The sequence below is a fragment of the Dasypus novemcinctus genome, chromosome 3 (genome assembly GCF_030445035.2).
Source record: "Dasypus novemcinctus isolate mDasNov1 chromosome 3, mDasNov1.1.hap2, whole genome shotgun sequence".
NCBI lineage: Eukaryota > Metazoa > Chordata > Mammalia > Cingulata > Dasypodidae > Dasypus > Dasypus novemcinctus.
In genome coordinates, this window is record NC_080675.1 from 101,330,834 (window position 1) to 101,345,568 (window position 14,735).

Below are 14,735 nucleotides of genomic sequence, written 5' to 3' on the forward strand. Positions count from 1 at the left end.
TATAAGGAAAACTGAAAGACCAATGATAGAAATTTAAAATATCTAAATAAGTGTGTAGAAATTCTTGTTCATGGAGAGGAAGGCTCAATAGATTTAAGATGTCAATTTTTCCCAGTCTGATCTCTACATTCCATACAGTCTCAATCAAAATGCCAGCAATTTATTTGTGGATTTCAACAAAACTCTTCTAACCTTTATATGAAAAGGCAACAGAGTAAGAATAGTCAGCAAAATATAACAACAAAGTTGAAGAACTGACATTATTTGATTTCCAGACTTACCTGTAAAGCACAGTAATCAAGACAGTTTATCAAATATCAACCAAACAGAATAGAGATCCCAGAAACAGACCTACAGAAATATAAGCAACTGACCTGTGATAATAAAGCAATTTACTGGAGAAAGGAAAGCTCTTTCAATAAATGATGCTGGAACTGCTGGATATCTGCATCAAAACAATAAACCTAGATACAGACTTTATGTGTCAAACAAAAATGAATCCTAATTGGATCAGTGACCTGAAAGTAAAAAGCAAAAAATAAAATTTCTAGAAGATAACATAGGAGAAAATCTATGTGACCTTAAACTCGGTGATGACTTCTTAGATAGAGCACCAAAAGATGATCTGTGAAAGAAAAAAGATGAATTGAACTTCATTAATATTAAATCTTCTGTTCTGTCAAAGATACTGTCAAGAAAACTAAAACATATCTGGAGACAATATTTATAAAATATTTATCTGACAAAAGACTTGTATCAAAAATATGCAAAGAATTCTTAAAACTATGCAAGAAGAAAAAAACAGTCCAATTAAAAATGGGCAAAAGATTTGAAGTGACACCTCAACAAAAAATATGCATATAACAATAAGTAGAAAAAAGTTGTTCAACATCATATGTAATTAGAGGGAAGATCTTTTGTGGGTTAGAGTCCCAAGACTAAGTACAATATAAGAGAAGAGATATGGAGCTACCCATATTGAAAAATTTGCAAGTTTTCTAAGTTGGAATATCTTTGTAAGAAATTGTAACAATGCAAATTGTAATAATTAACCTTTCAATTAATGCAATGTTAATGACTGCAGAACTTTAGGATGTGTTTTACAAAATTGATTTATGTTCAGCTACCAATGAAAAGGAAATACAAGATTTTTTGGTACCACTCCCTGGACAAAAGATGAATTAGAGTTGGGGGAAACCTGGCCTGAAAATGAATCTTTAACTTATAATACTATCCTGCAATTAGATATATATTTGTAAAGGGGATGTTTTAGTTTTTAAAGCCTAACAAAGCAATATGCAAGAAATGGGTTGACTTTTAAAATGGGGACTTATTAACTCATAAGTTTACAGTTCTGGGGCAATGAAAGTGTCCAAATCAAGGGATCATCAGGAGATGTTTCTCCCCAAGCTGCAGCTGTAGGTGATCAGACACATGGTGGCATCTGCCACTCTCTGCCCTTCCCTCTGGGCTCCATTGCCTTCAGTTTCTGGTTTCCAGGACTTTCACTCTCAATTTCTGGGAATCTCTTTGTTTCTGTCACTCTGCTGATTCCAGTTAATAAAGAAATCCAGTGTGGGGAATAAGACCCATTCTCAGCTAAGTCTTACTGGGGTTATCTAATCAAATTGTCCTTAACTGAATCTCATCTAATCAAATGCAATTTCGGAACATAATTTTCTGGGTTTCACAAAAGACTCAAATTACCACAAGGGGAAAAAAATTCAATGGAATCCCATTTGCTTTTATGTCTTTGTGTCAGAATAAGAATTTATAGAAAAAGTGCAAAGGTGTGGCTCAAATTAGTGAATTTTGTATTTCTGTGTTTCTGTGTTTTTGTGTCTGACTCATGGCTAAAGATTTTAATTGAATATATAAGGTTTATATTGTACATGTGTATGTCTGTTTGTGCAATGTATATTTTTCTCTACCTCTGGATGGTAATAGCAAATTAACAATTTTTTTTAAAAGAACTCTATTCAAATTACTTAAAGTTAAATAAGTACTTTAATAAGCACTCACATATAAATTAATGCTGCTAAAGTCCCAGAAATTAAGGAAACTGAACTTCTAATACTTACTCCGTAAAAAAAGTGTTTTCATAGAATTTAATCTTAATATTTTAAATTTTCAAGTGTATTATCAGTCTTGAAAAATTATCCAGAACTCCTGATTGTTCTAACCCTCCTTTAAGCACCTTCTATATTCCTCCTCTATGTCCTAGCTTAGCCTAATTTCCCTTCTATAGTGATGTGATTTCCCAAATACTACCAAAGACTCACTGAGTTTTACAAAAGAATTCAATCTTATTCAGGGGAATGAGCCTGGATACTGAGACCTTTACCAATTGATTTACAAGACTGCTGGAGAAGTTCATGCCAAAATCTGGAAAGGACAAAACAAATTGGAAAAGGAATCCCTCAGATTATCTTTCAAAAAGAAGTGTGTCAGAAGCATTTAAACTAGGTAAAGAAATTCATAAGGTCATACATAAAATACCTGAATTTTTTCCCAAATTATTAATTGGAAAAAATTTCAACCTAAAAACTCTATGAGTCCATAAATGAATACTTTAACAGGCTTGGGGGGGGGGGAACTAAACAATTCTCAAGATTTGGCCATACCCTATTTCATTTGTTTTTGTTAATGGCATATCAGAAGAACTAAGCACCACTTGAAAACCTAAGCAAGTAAAATGGGCCACAGTGGATCTTAAGGATTTAGTAAATCTTACAGGTAAATTAAATTGCACTTTATAAAAATCCTGAGAAAAAGGAACCCTCCCAAACTAAAAGAGCAAGTAAATAAGTCCCCCCTCAAAACCCCTGGACAACAGGTTTCAGAGTACTGGTACCTGTAGTTACCTTTGACAACCTGGGCACTGGAAAATAGACTACCCAAAACTTAACAAAACAGTAGCAAACCTCCCTACCCCCATTGCAGTTTCCCCTCTAAGAAAGCAAAGTGCCTTTTTAAAAAATATTTTTTATTTATTTTAAAAAGATATCTAGATCACACAAAACCTTATATTAAAAAATATATAGGGTATTCACATATGTCCTATTCCTCACACCCCCACCTTCCCCACATCAACAACTTCATTCATTAGTGTTGTAAATTCATTGCAATTGATTAACACATTTTGAAGCAGTGCTTCCCAGTGTGAATTATAGTTTACATTGTAGTTTACACTCTCTCCTAGTCCATTCAGTAGGTTATAGCAGTATATATAATGTCCTGCATCTGTCCCTACAATGTCATTCAGGACAGCTCCAAATCCTGAAAATGCTCCCATAAGTCTACAGTAAAATACAAGTAAGTCCACTTTCTCCAATCCTGATGATTCTGGGATGGTGATGCCCATTCCACCTCTTAATTGAAAGAGTGCCTCAATCCCACATGGCAGAAGGACAGGTCTCTCCTGCTTACAGTTTTAGACTCTCAGTTCCTTGCTGTGGTGGTTGTTAATTATTACCTCCTTGTTATTGTCCTGGATGATTCCAATGAACTGGAGTGTAGGTGTTGCAAATATGCAGAGGCTCAAGGCCCAGCTGGCACATGGACAGCCCAGAGAGTCAAGCCTCCTGGACATATACCCACCAACCCCAGTCCAACCACAGGTTTAATAAAAGGGACAGAAGAGGCATGTTGTAGAAAAGACACATCTGAGTCCAACTCCATCACACTTGGGAGCACAAACTCCAAAGTAGGACCCAATGGCAAGGCCCTAACCTCTGAGCCACCTTCCAGGATCACAGGACCTGGGTGTCTCTCTAGTCCTCAGGAGCCAACAATCACCCAAATGCAGGGTCAATGACCAGTGAAGAAGGATGGATAATTGAAGGGCCTTGGTATTGGTGACTATGGTTATGAGACTTTTCTTCTTGAAATTTCAACATGGCCTACTGTTTCAGGGTACCAAAGAGTTACCTCCTGAGATCCTACAGTTTGCTCAAAAGTGGACATTCTCTAAGCCAAACTAAGCATATAAACGATTACCTTATCCCCCAGTGTAGGACATGACTCCCAGGGATGAGCCTCCCTGGGCACCAAGGGATTACTACCAAGCATCCAGTGGTGATGTAATTGGAAAAAGACCTTGAATAAAAGGAGGAAATGTTAAAAACAGTTGAGTTTATATGGCTAAGAGAGTTCAAAATGAGCCAGGAGTTCATTAGAGGAGTGGTGCTTGTGCACATCACAGCAGGATCTCATAGACAGCAAAATACCTTTTAATGTGACTTCTAGGGCTGCACTGGGAAATAGTAGAGGCTTTTCCAATTCTCCATGTCATGTTTTTAGGGAAAAATAGGTACAAAAATTGGAAACAAGTGGAAAGGAAGGCATAGATATTCCTTTCCTTCAAAGAAATAAATTTAAATGTCTTCTTTGTTTTTATACTATCCCAGTCCAATTAGCCCCATTCTTTCTGTCTCACCTATCCCTGCTCTCTGCGCCTTCTCCAAACCTTGGCTAACTCTGAAGCATTCTAAATTTCCTTCCTCCCCAGACCAAAAGTGCCAACGAAAAGATTTATTTTTATCATTGGCCTTGCAGGATATCTTAGAGATAGGGTTCCTTTGTTTTTATTTGATGACTCAAATTCAGAAGCCTTGTTTAAGACTAGGCAGGTTGAACTCCTTGTTTCAGAAAGAACTGATCAAAATTCACTTAAGAAAATATAGCGTAATTTGCTTAGCACTCTGCTCTGGGAAACTCTAATTATTAATTGATTTATTTTTCCTTGGTGATTAATGAGAAAGTAACATCTTAGGTTTCCTGACACAAAAGCATAGAAGGCCCAATAGCTAATACAGATGTCATCTGGTATATAAATAGTTCCCGCTTTAAAGATAACTCAGGAAACTTTGAAGTTGGCTATTCTATTATCTCTAATTATGAAACAATAGAAGAAAATTAATCTTGCAGAGGAAAAAACATTACAAAGAGTAAGAAGTAAAGAAGCAACTAAATGTTTTCAAAAAGAACCAGTTAGAGCATCTATGGGGGAGAGGCTGGGTGCAGGAAAATGGGGAGGTGTGAGCTTGAACCTGAGGATTGAGGGTGATGAGAGCAGTGTGTAAATTGTGGAATAGAACATGCTTTGCATGGTTGGTCCTGTTAAGTGGTTTCATTAATTAATGTGAAGTTTGGAAGGAATTATCCAATGTGGAGTTATTTTTTCTAATAATACATTTGCAATAGTAGCTGCAGCAAACAAATCATGATTTAAACATATTTATAGTCTTGGAATAGGGGTATCTGAATAAAAATCATTTGACCATTTCAAAAGGTCAAGTACATAAAGAAAAATGTCCTTCAGAGGTATGGGTAGGTTTGCCTGGATTATATTTGAGATAAATTAAACATTCATACTATATATGAATATACATGTCTTTTATTTTGATAAGAACTGACAAAATCAATATACTGGAATTAGGTTGAGGTTTACAATGGGGGTTTATTGGCTTACAAGATTACAGTTCCCAGGCTGAGAAAATTATCCAAGGCAAAACGTCATCAGCCAACACTATCTCCCCAAAGCCAGACTGCTGGTGATTCTGGACTCCTCTGTCACATGAGAATGCACATGGCAGTGACTGCCAACCTCTTCCTTCTCCTCCATGCTCCACTGATTTCAGCTTCTGGCTAATCCATCTGGTGTTTTCTCTCTCAGCTTTTGTATGTTCATCTATGATCTCCTGTGTCTCTCTCTGTGTTCATCCGACTTATAAAGAGGAATAAGATGCATCCTGGATCATAACTTACCAAAGTAATCTAATTAAAAGGCCTTTAACCAAGGTGATATAGACAAAAGTTCCCACCTACAAAAGGTTCAAACTAAGAGGAATGGATTCTCTATAAGTACATGATTTTCTGGAGTCCATTCAGCATCAAATAATTACATCTGCTTTTGAGATTTCTCATAAATTTTGGAAATTATGGGAACAGAAGCTTTAAAACTACAGTAGAGGAAAAATAGAAAACAATTCATGCCATCAGCCAGTCAAAATGGTGCTGATGCAAAGTATTATAGTCACAAGGCTCTAAAGAGTCCAACTAAAGGTACTAGAATAGGTACTTTTTACCCAAATTAATTTGCCATGTGTTGAAGCAAGACAGCAAGTCTGCAAGCATGCAACCCTTCCTTCTTCCTCTTAAGACTCCATGGTCTGGCTTCTTCCACTCTCAGCTGTAGGCTGGTAAAAGGGTTGTGTCTCTCCCCAGGGCTCATTTTTTTCTGGGCTCAGCTGCTCTGTTCTCATCAGCTGCAAACTATTATGCCCATCTTACTTCCTGGGGCCTCTATTAAATCAAGCTCTAAACTTGATTTAATAAAGTCAAAGTGAAACCTCTAAATTTAATACCATCAAAGGGTTATCATGTACAGAGGAACAGACCAGCTTACAAACATAATCAATATGTCTTTTGGAACAGACCAGCTTATAAACATAATCAATATGTCTTTTTGGAATTCATAAATAATATCAAAATGCCACAAATTATTCATTAAGAAATTGTTAGATGCTCTACTGTTACCAAAGGTTTTGCTGATAATTAAAATTCCTTGTCATTCTTATGCAAATATGGAGGAAAGCACTTTCATCCACATGGTGGATACAGCTGCAAAGAATGCAGTGAAAAATTCTAGTCCCTTTCCTATTTCTATAAAGACTTTATATTTTGTATTTAATGAAGTTTTAGATTACATATATATCACATAAAAATATAGAGGGGAAGTGGCTGTGGATCAATTATTTGGGCTCCCATCTACCATATGGGAGGCCCTGGGTTCACATTCTGGGGCCACCTTGTGAAGGCAGGCTCACAACAAGTGCCACAGAGTACTGTCGGACTCACAAGCACTGTGGAGTGCTGCCTCGCCCTCAAGAACCATAAAGTGCTGTCCAGCCCACAAGTGCTGTGTAGAGCTGGCTTGGCAGGGTGATGCAACAAAAAAGAGAGACAAGCAAAAACACAGAAGAGTGTACAGTAAATGGACACAGAGAGCAGACAAAAAGTAAGTCACAAGGGGGGGAGAAATAAATAAAAATAAATACAGACACAGAAGAAAACTCAGTGAATGGACACAGAGAGCAGACAGCAACCAGAAAGCCATAAAGGAGGGAGGTAAATATAGAGTATTCTCATATATCTCACTCCCACCCCCTCCCAGACTTTTCCCAATTAACAACATGTTTCATTAGTGTGGTACATTTATTACTATTGATGAACACATGTTGAAGCACTGCTATTATCCATAGTATAGTTTGTGTTAGAGTTTCCATTTTGTGCCTCAAAATTTTATAGGTTTTGACAAAATACATAATGACTTGTATCCATTATTTCAATGTCACACAGAACAGATCCAATATCTCAAAAATGCCCTATGTTACACCTATTCTTCCTTTTTCCTCCCCTTAGAACCTCTGCTGGCCATTGCCTATATATCAATGTTACAAGTTCTTCCAATGCTATAATAATAATTCTACTTTAAGCCATAGTCGCATTGCCCCTTGGAGCAGTTTGATATAATGGATAAATTCCAAAATGAAATATTGGATTGTTTGTAAACTGAAATTTTCCTCTGGGCATGTGAGATTATAGTGGATATAATAAAATGACAATAAGGCATATGTATGTGTGTTCTATTTTGTCACTGAAATCCCTAAGTCTCTCCTGGATTTTTTCTATCTTTTTATCTATCTGTTCTACTATCTGTTTGATTTTGGTGTTCTGTCTTCTATGTCACTGATTCTTTCCTTGCCTGTTCAAATATTTTATGTGCTTCCAGTTTATTTTTGAATTCTTGGACTGTGCCATTCATTGCCATCATATCCATTATCTTTTTTCTCTTCATTTTTTAAAAATGTTACATTCAAAAAATATAAGAGGTCCCCATATATCCCCCACCTCCTTCACCCCACTCCTCCCACATCAACAACTTCTTTCATCATCATGGCACATTCATTACATTTGGTGAATACATTTTGGAGCACTGCTGCACCACATGGATAATGGTTTACATTGTAATTTATACTCTCCCCCAGTCCATCCAGTGGGCCATGGAAGGACATATAATGTCTGGCATCTGTCCCTGCAGTACCACCCAGGAGAATTCCAAGTCATGATAATGCCCCCACATTATATCACTTCTTCCCTCTCCCTACCTTCAGCAGCTACTGTGACCACTTTCTCCACATCAATGCTACAATTTCTTCCATTACTAATCACAGTAGTTCCATAGGGGAATATCAGTAAGTCTACTCTAATCCATACTCTATTCCTCCATCCTGTACAACACACTAAGGGAGGGGGAGAGGAAGAAGTGCTTGGAAAGCTTCCAAGAGCATAGGTAGGGTTCCAGCAAGGTGAAGGTGCTCTCCCTAAAAAAAAGACTGAGAGTCACTGTTTTCTGTGGTGACCTGGTTCACCATGGACCCATTTGAGTCTCAGAGGAGAGCTCTCACACTGGCTTACTGATGCTCTGGGAGAGAGAGAAGTGACAAAGGGAGAAAGGGGGAAGGACAGTTTCCTAGTCACTTTATCCAATTGCAAAGAAGACACCTTGCTTAAGGGATTGTCTATTTTTTCTTGTATTTCCTTCCATTTTAACCCTCCACCCCCCCCTTTATAAATCTCCTTTTTTATTAGGTGCTGCTGGCAGTGTTTCTTGTTTGCTGTCATTCCTCCTCCTCCATTTCCTCTTTTCTGTGAGTAGTTATTTTGGATACCAATTCTATCTCCTTTCCTTCCTACATCTTTCTGTCTTCCACCTTCTTTTGTTGTTCTTACATTCCACCTCTCTTTGTTTAGCTCCCAATTTTTTTCTGGCTTTTTTTTCTAACACTTCTGCTTTCTATCTTTTATTGATTCTTTATGTTATTGTCATTCTTTTCTCTTTCCCTCTCTCCTGATCATGCTGGCCTTTTAACCCATACTATATTCTTCTCCATATTTAGTTTAACATCTCATTTTAGGTACTCCACTTTTTTATCCCTAAAACTCTACACAACTTGCATGAGTTTAACATTCATTCTCCCACATCTTATATGATTCTTCTGCTAACTTTTACTATCAATACTACTATTATACTTTTTCTTTTCTTCCCTCTTTTGCTTCCCAGGCCTTAATATTTTTCCTTCAAGGGAACTTAGACAACAACAAGGAAACAGAATAAGAAGAACATAGTGACAAAGAGAAAACTTAACACACACACAAACACAAACAACATTTAAATAAAACTCAAGACTAGACAGAGAAGCTGATCAACTGAACAAACCCATGAAGATAAAATGATGAATAGATAGCAACAAAAAATCATGGCCCAATCCAATTAAAAACTAAAAACCAGGAAGAAGAGCAGAACCTTGAACTATTAATCAAAGTTCTCCAACAATCATCATAGGTATACTTAGTGAAGTGAAGGAAAAGAATACAGATATTAAGAAAATTCTTGGAGAGAATACTGAAGAAATCATAAACATATACAAAAAGATAATGGAAATTATGGTGATGAATGGCAAAATCCAAGAAATCAAAAATATGCCCTTAGCAAGTAGCAGTAGATTTGAAGAGGCAGAGGAAAGAATTAATGATGTGGAAGGTAGTACATCTGAAATCAAACAGACAGTAGGATTGATCAATAAAAAGTTAGAAAATATCCAGCAGGGACTTAGGAATTTGAATGACAACACAAAATGTACAAACATATCCATTATAGGCATTGCAGAAAGAAAAGAGAAGGGAAAGGGAAAGAAAGAGTATTGAAGGAAATAATGGCTGAAAATTCCCAAACCTATTGAGGGAAATTGATGTACATGTCCAGGAAGCACAATGCACCCCAAACAGTATATGTCTCAACAGGCTTACCACAAGATATATACTTATTAAATTATCCATGCTCTAGATAAACAGAAAATACTGAAGGCAGCAAGACAAAAAGAACTATCACAAGCAAGGGAAGCCCAATAAGATTAAGTGCTTATTTCTTTATTAAGTCCTTATTTCTCATCTGAAACCATGGAGGCAAGAAGGCATTAGTATGACATAGTCAAGGTACTAAAAAAAAAAAAAAATTCCAGTCAAGAATACTCTATCCAGCAAAGCTGGCATTTGAAAATGATGGAGAGTTCAAAATATTCACAGATAAAGAGAAACTAAAAGAGTATGTCAATAAGAAGTGTGCCCTGTAATGAGAGCTGCTCAGCATGAAAGAAAGTGCAGCCTGCCCATGAATGATGCTGCACACATGGAGAGCTGACACAGCAAGATGATGCAACAAAAAGAAACACAGATTCCTGTGCCACTGACAACAACAGAAGTGGACAAAGAACATGCAGCAAATGGACAGAGAGAACAGACAACTCAGGGTGGGGTGGAGGGGGAAGGAGAGAGAAATAAATAAAATAAATCTTTAAAAAAACACTAAAGGGACTTCTGCAGGTTGAAAGGGGAAAAAAGGAAAGAAAGAGTGGAAAGAGAGTGTAAAAAAAGCTAAAAAGACAAAAAGAAATAAAAACAGCATATGACATACACAAATCCAAAGAAAATATGGCTAATATAATTCCTTGAGCGTAATTATATTACAAAAAATTTATATTACAAAAAATTGACTGTTAATGGAGTAAAGTCACCTATCAGGAAAAACAGATTGGCAGAATGGATAAGGAAATATTACCCATCTGTATGCTGTGTACAAGAAACCCACCTTAGACCCAGGGATTCAAGGAGATTGAAAGTGAATGGGTGGAAACAATCTTACAAGCAAACAATAACCAAAAATGGGTAGGAGTAACTATTCTAATATTGGACAAAAGAGACTTTAAATGCAAAACTATTCTTGAGAGACAAAATTGGACACTATGTATTAATAAAAGGTGTAATCTTTCAAGAAAAAAGAAAAATCCTATGCACTTATGCACCTAACCAGGGTGCCTCCAAATATAGGAGGCCAACACAGGAAAAACTAAGTGAAGGAATAGATGCTTTTACAACTATAGTGGGGGACTTTAGTACACCATTATTGACATTAGACAGAACATCACAACAGCAAATCAATAAAGAAACAAAGACTGAATAATATAATAGAGAATCTGGACCTAATAAATATATATACAGAACACCACACCCATATTAGTTCAGGATATCTATTTTTCTCATGCACACATGGATCATTCTCCAAATAGACCACATACTAGGCAACAGAGAAAGTCTCAATTAATACAGAAAGAATGAAATCATACAAAATAATTTCTCTGATGACAACGGAATGAAGCTGGAATTTTGCAAGGGCCAGAGAATCAGATAATGCAGAAAGATATGGAAGCTAATCAACACAATCTTAGACAAACAGTGAGTCAAGTAGGAAATATCAAAAGAAAGCAGTAACTACTTTGAAACCAATGAAGTTGACAACAGAACATATCAAAAGTTATGGGATGCAGCAAAAGCTGTACTGAGAGGGATATTCATAGCCATAAAATCATACATAAGAAGAGAAAACAGAGCAAAAATAAAACACCTAAATGCACACTGTTGGAGATTTGGACCTGAAGGGTATCAGGAATGAAAGAAAGAGAGAAGGGAGAAGGAAACAGAGAAAGAAAGTGAGAAAAAAGAATGAGAGAGCTGGGATCAGGGGCTCTGTGAGTAGAGACTCATCAGACAACTTTATTGTTCACAAGGGGCTCTATATATACCCCAGTCACAGGGGTAAAACCATCAACATTACTCATAGTTTAAGGGATTAAGAAAATCTTATCTCAAGGTTTAAGTGTTCTATTTACTACACAAATGTTATCTGCTCATCTTTTCTTTCAGCTTTTCACAGATTCATCCTGTTTGCTGGAACTCTTAATTACCACATTCCTTAGATTGCAAGTGTAGCCATGGAGACAGCATGTCTCCCTGAGAGGCCACTGTGCCTCAGTTTCCAACAGCACACTGGGAGGAATTTTTTAAAAAAAACAGCAAACTAACCCCAAAGGAAGAAGAAAGAAAGAAAGAAAGAAAGAAAGAAAGAAAAAAAGAAAGAAAGAAAGAAAGAAAGAAAGAAAGAAAGAAAGAAAGAAAGAAAGAAAGAAAGAAAGAAAGAAAGAAGAAATATCAGAGCAGAGCTAAATTAAATAGAAAGTTAGAATGCACTAGAAAAAATAACACATAGAACTGGTTCTTTGAGAAAATCAGTAAAACTGATAAACTAGATTAAGAAAGAAAAGAGAGAAGATGCAAATAAACAAAATAAGAAATGAGAAGGGGGATATCACCACTGACTCCACAGAAATAAAGAGTATCATAAGAGGATATTTTGAAAAACTATATCACAATAAGAAGGCCAATTTTAAGGAAATGGACAAATTCCTGAAACACCTAAGCAATCTATATTGATGAAAAAAGAAATTGATGATCTCAACAAACCAACCACATGTAAAGAGATAGAATCAGTCATGAAAAACCTCCCAACTAAGATGAGCCACAGGCCAGATGGCTTCACAGGTGAATTCTATGAAATATTCCAGGAAAGAACTAACAGCAATCTTGTTTAAACTCTTCCAAAAAATCACAATAGAAGGAATATTGTCTAACTCATTCTATTATGTCAACATTACCATAATACCAAAGCCAAACAAAGACAACACAAGAAAGGAAAATTACAGACAAATCTCTTTAATGAAACTAGATGCTAAAACCCTCAACAAAATACTAGGAAATTGAATTCATCAATATAGCAAATCAATTATACACCATGACCAAGTGGGTTTCATCCCTAGTATACAAGGATGGTTCAACATAAGTAAATCAATGTAATACACCAAATAAACAGATCAAAGGGAAAAAAGTGACATGATCATATCTGTAGATGCAGAAAAAGCATTTGACAAAGTACAGCATCCTTTCCTGATAAAAACACTGCATAAGATAGGAATACAAGGGAACTTTCTGAACATAATAAAGGGTATACATGAAAAATACACAACTAACAACATTTGCAATGGTGAAATCCTAAAATCTTTCCTTTTAAGATCAGGAACAAGACAAGGATGCCAACTATCATCCTCCAATTTAACATTGTGTTAGAAGTAATTGCTGGAGTACTGAGGCAAGAGCCAGATATCCAAGGCATCCAAGTTGATTAAAAAGAAGTCAAAATTTCACTATTTGCAGATGACATGACCCTATACAAAGAATGTCCTGAGAAATCTACAACAAAGCTTCTAGAACTTATAAATGAGTTCAGGTAAGTTGCATGCTATATTATCAATGTGCGAAAATCAATAGCAGTTTTGCACACCAATAATAAGGTATTTGAAGGGGAAAACAAGAAAAAAAATACCACTTACAATAGTAATTAAAAAAGCAAATACCTGAGAATAAATTTAACTAAAGATGTAAAAGACTTACATACAGAAAATATACAACACTGTTAAAAGAAAATCAAAGAAAACAAAATAAAATGGAAGAATATTCCCTGTTCATGGATAGGAAGACTAAATATCATCAATATCTTGTCTATCCTACCCAAACTGAGCTACAGATTTAATGAAATCACAATAAAAATCAACACAGTATTTTTAATGAACTGGAAAAATTAACTATGAAATTTATTTGGAAAGGAAAGAGGCCCCAAATAGCCAAAGACATATTGAAAAAGAAAAAGGAAATTGGAGGTATCATACTACCTGTCTTTAAAACATACTATAAAGCTGTAGTGCTTTAAAAAAGCATGATATTGGCACACATATAGACATACTAACCAATGGAACCAAACTGAGGTTTTTTATATAGATCTTCACATGTACAGTTTTCTGATTTTCGACAAGGCTACCAAGCCCACTTAACTGTGAGAGAATGGCCTCTTCAACAAATGGGGCTTGGAGAATTGAACATCCATATGCAAAAGAATGGGAGAGGATTATCAGCTTATACCATATACAAAAATTAAATCAAGAAGGATCAAAGGTCTAAATATAAGAGCTGAGTCCATAAAAACAATATAAGGAAGCATCTACAGGACCTTAATAAGAAATTACTTCATTAATTTTATACCCAAAGCATCAGTAGTGGAAGAAAAAATAAATAAATGGGACCTCCTCAAAATTAAAGCCTTTTGCACCTCAAAAGAGTTTATCAAAAAAGTGAAAAGACAGTCTACACAATGGGAGAAAATATTTGGCAACCATAGTTCCCACTTTAAAGATAACTCCGGTATTTATCAAGTTTAGTATGCTTTTATCTCTAATTATGAAACAATAGAAGTAAATTATTCTTAAAGAGGAAAAACCATCATAAACAGCAAGAAGTAAAGTAGCAAATTAAGGTTCTAACAATGAACCAGTTAGAGTAGATATGGGGGATGGACCAAGGTGTAGGAAAATGGGGGAGTTTGGGCTTATTTGGGTTCTTTCTACTGAGCCTGAGGATTAAGGGTTATGAGAGCAGTGGGAAAAATTGTGGAATAGTGCATGCTTTGCATGGTTTGTTCCGTAAAGTAGGTTCATTAGTTTCTATAAAGTTCTGAAGGAATTCTCCAATTTAGAATTATATTTTTCTAATAATACATTTGCAATAGTAACCATGGTAGACAAATCATAATTAAAATATATTTATAGTCTTAGGATAGTGGTAACTGAATAAAATCCAATTGTCAATTTCAAAAGGTCCCTTAGAAAACGGAAAATATCCTTGAGAGGTATGGGGACGTTTTTTGGATTGTATATGAGACAAATTAAGCA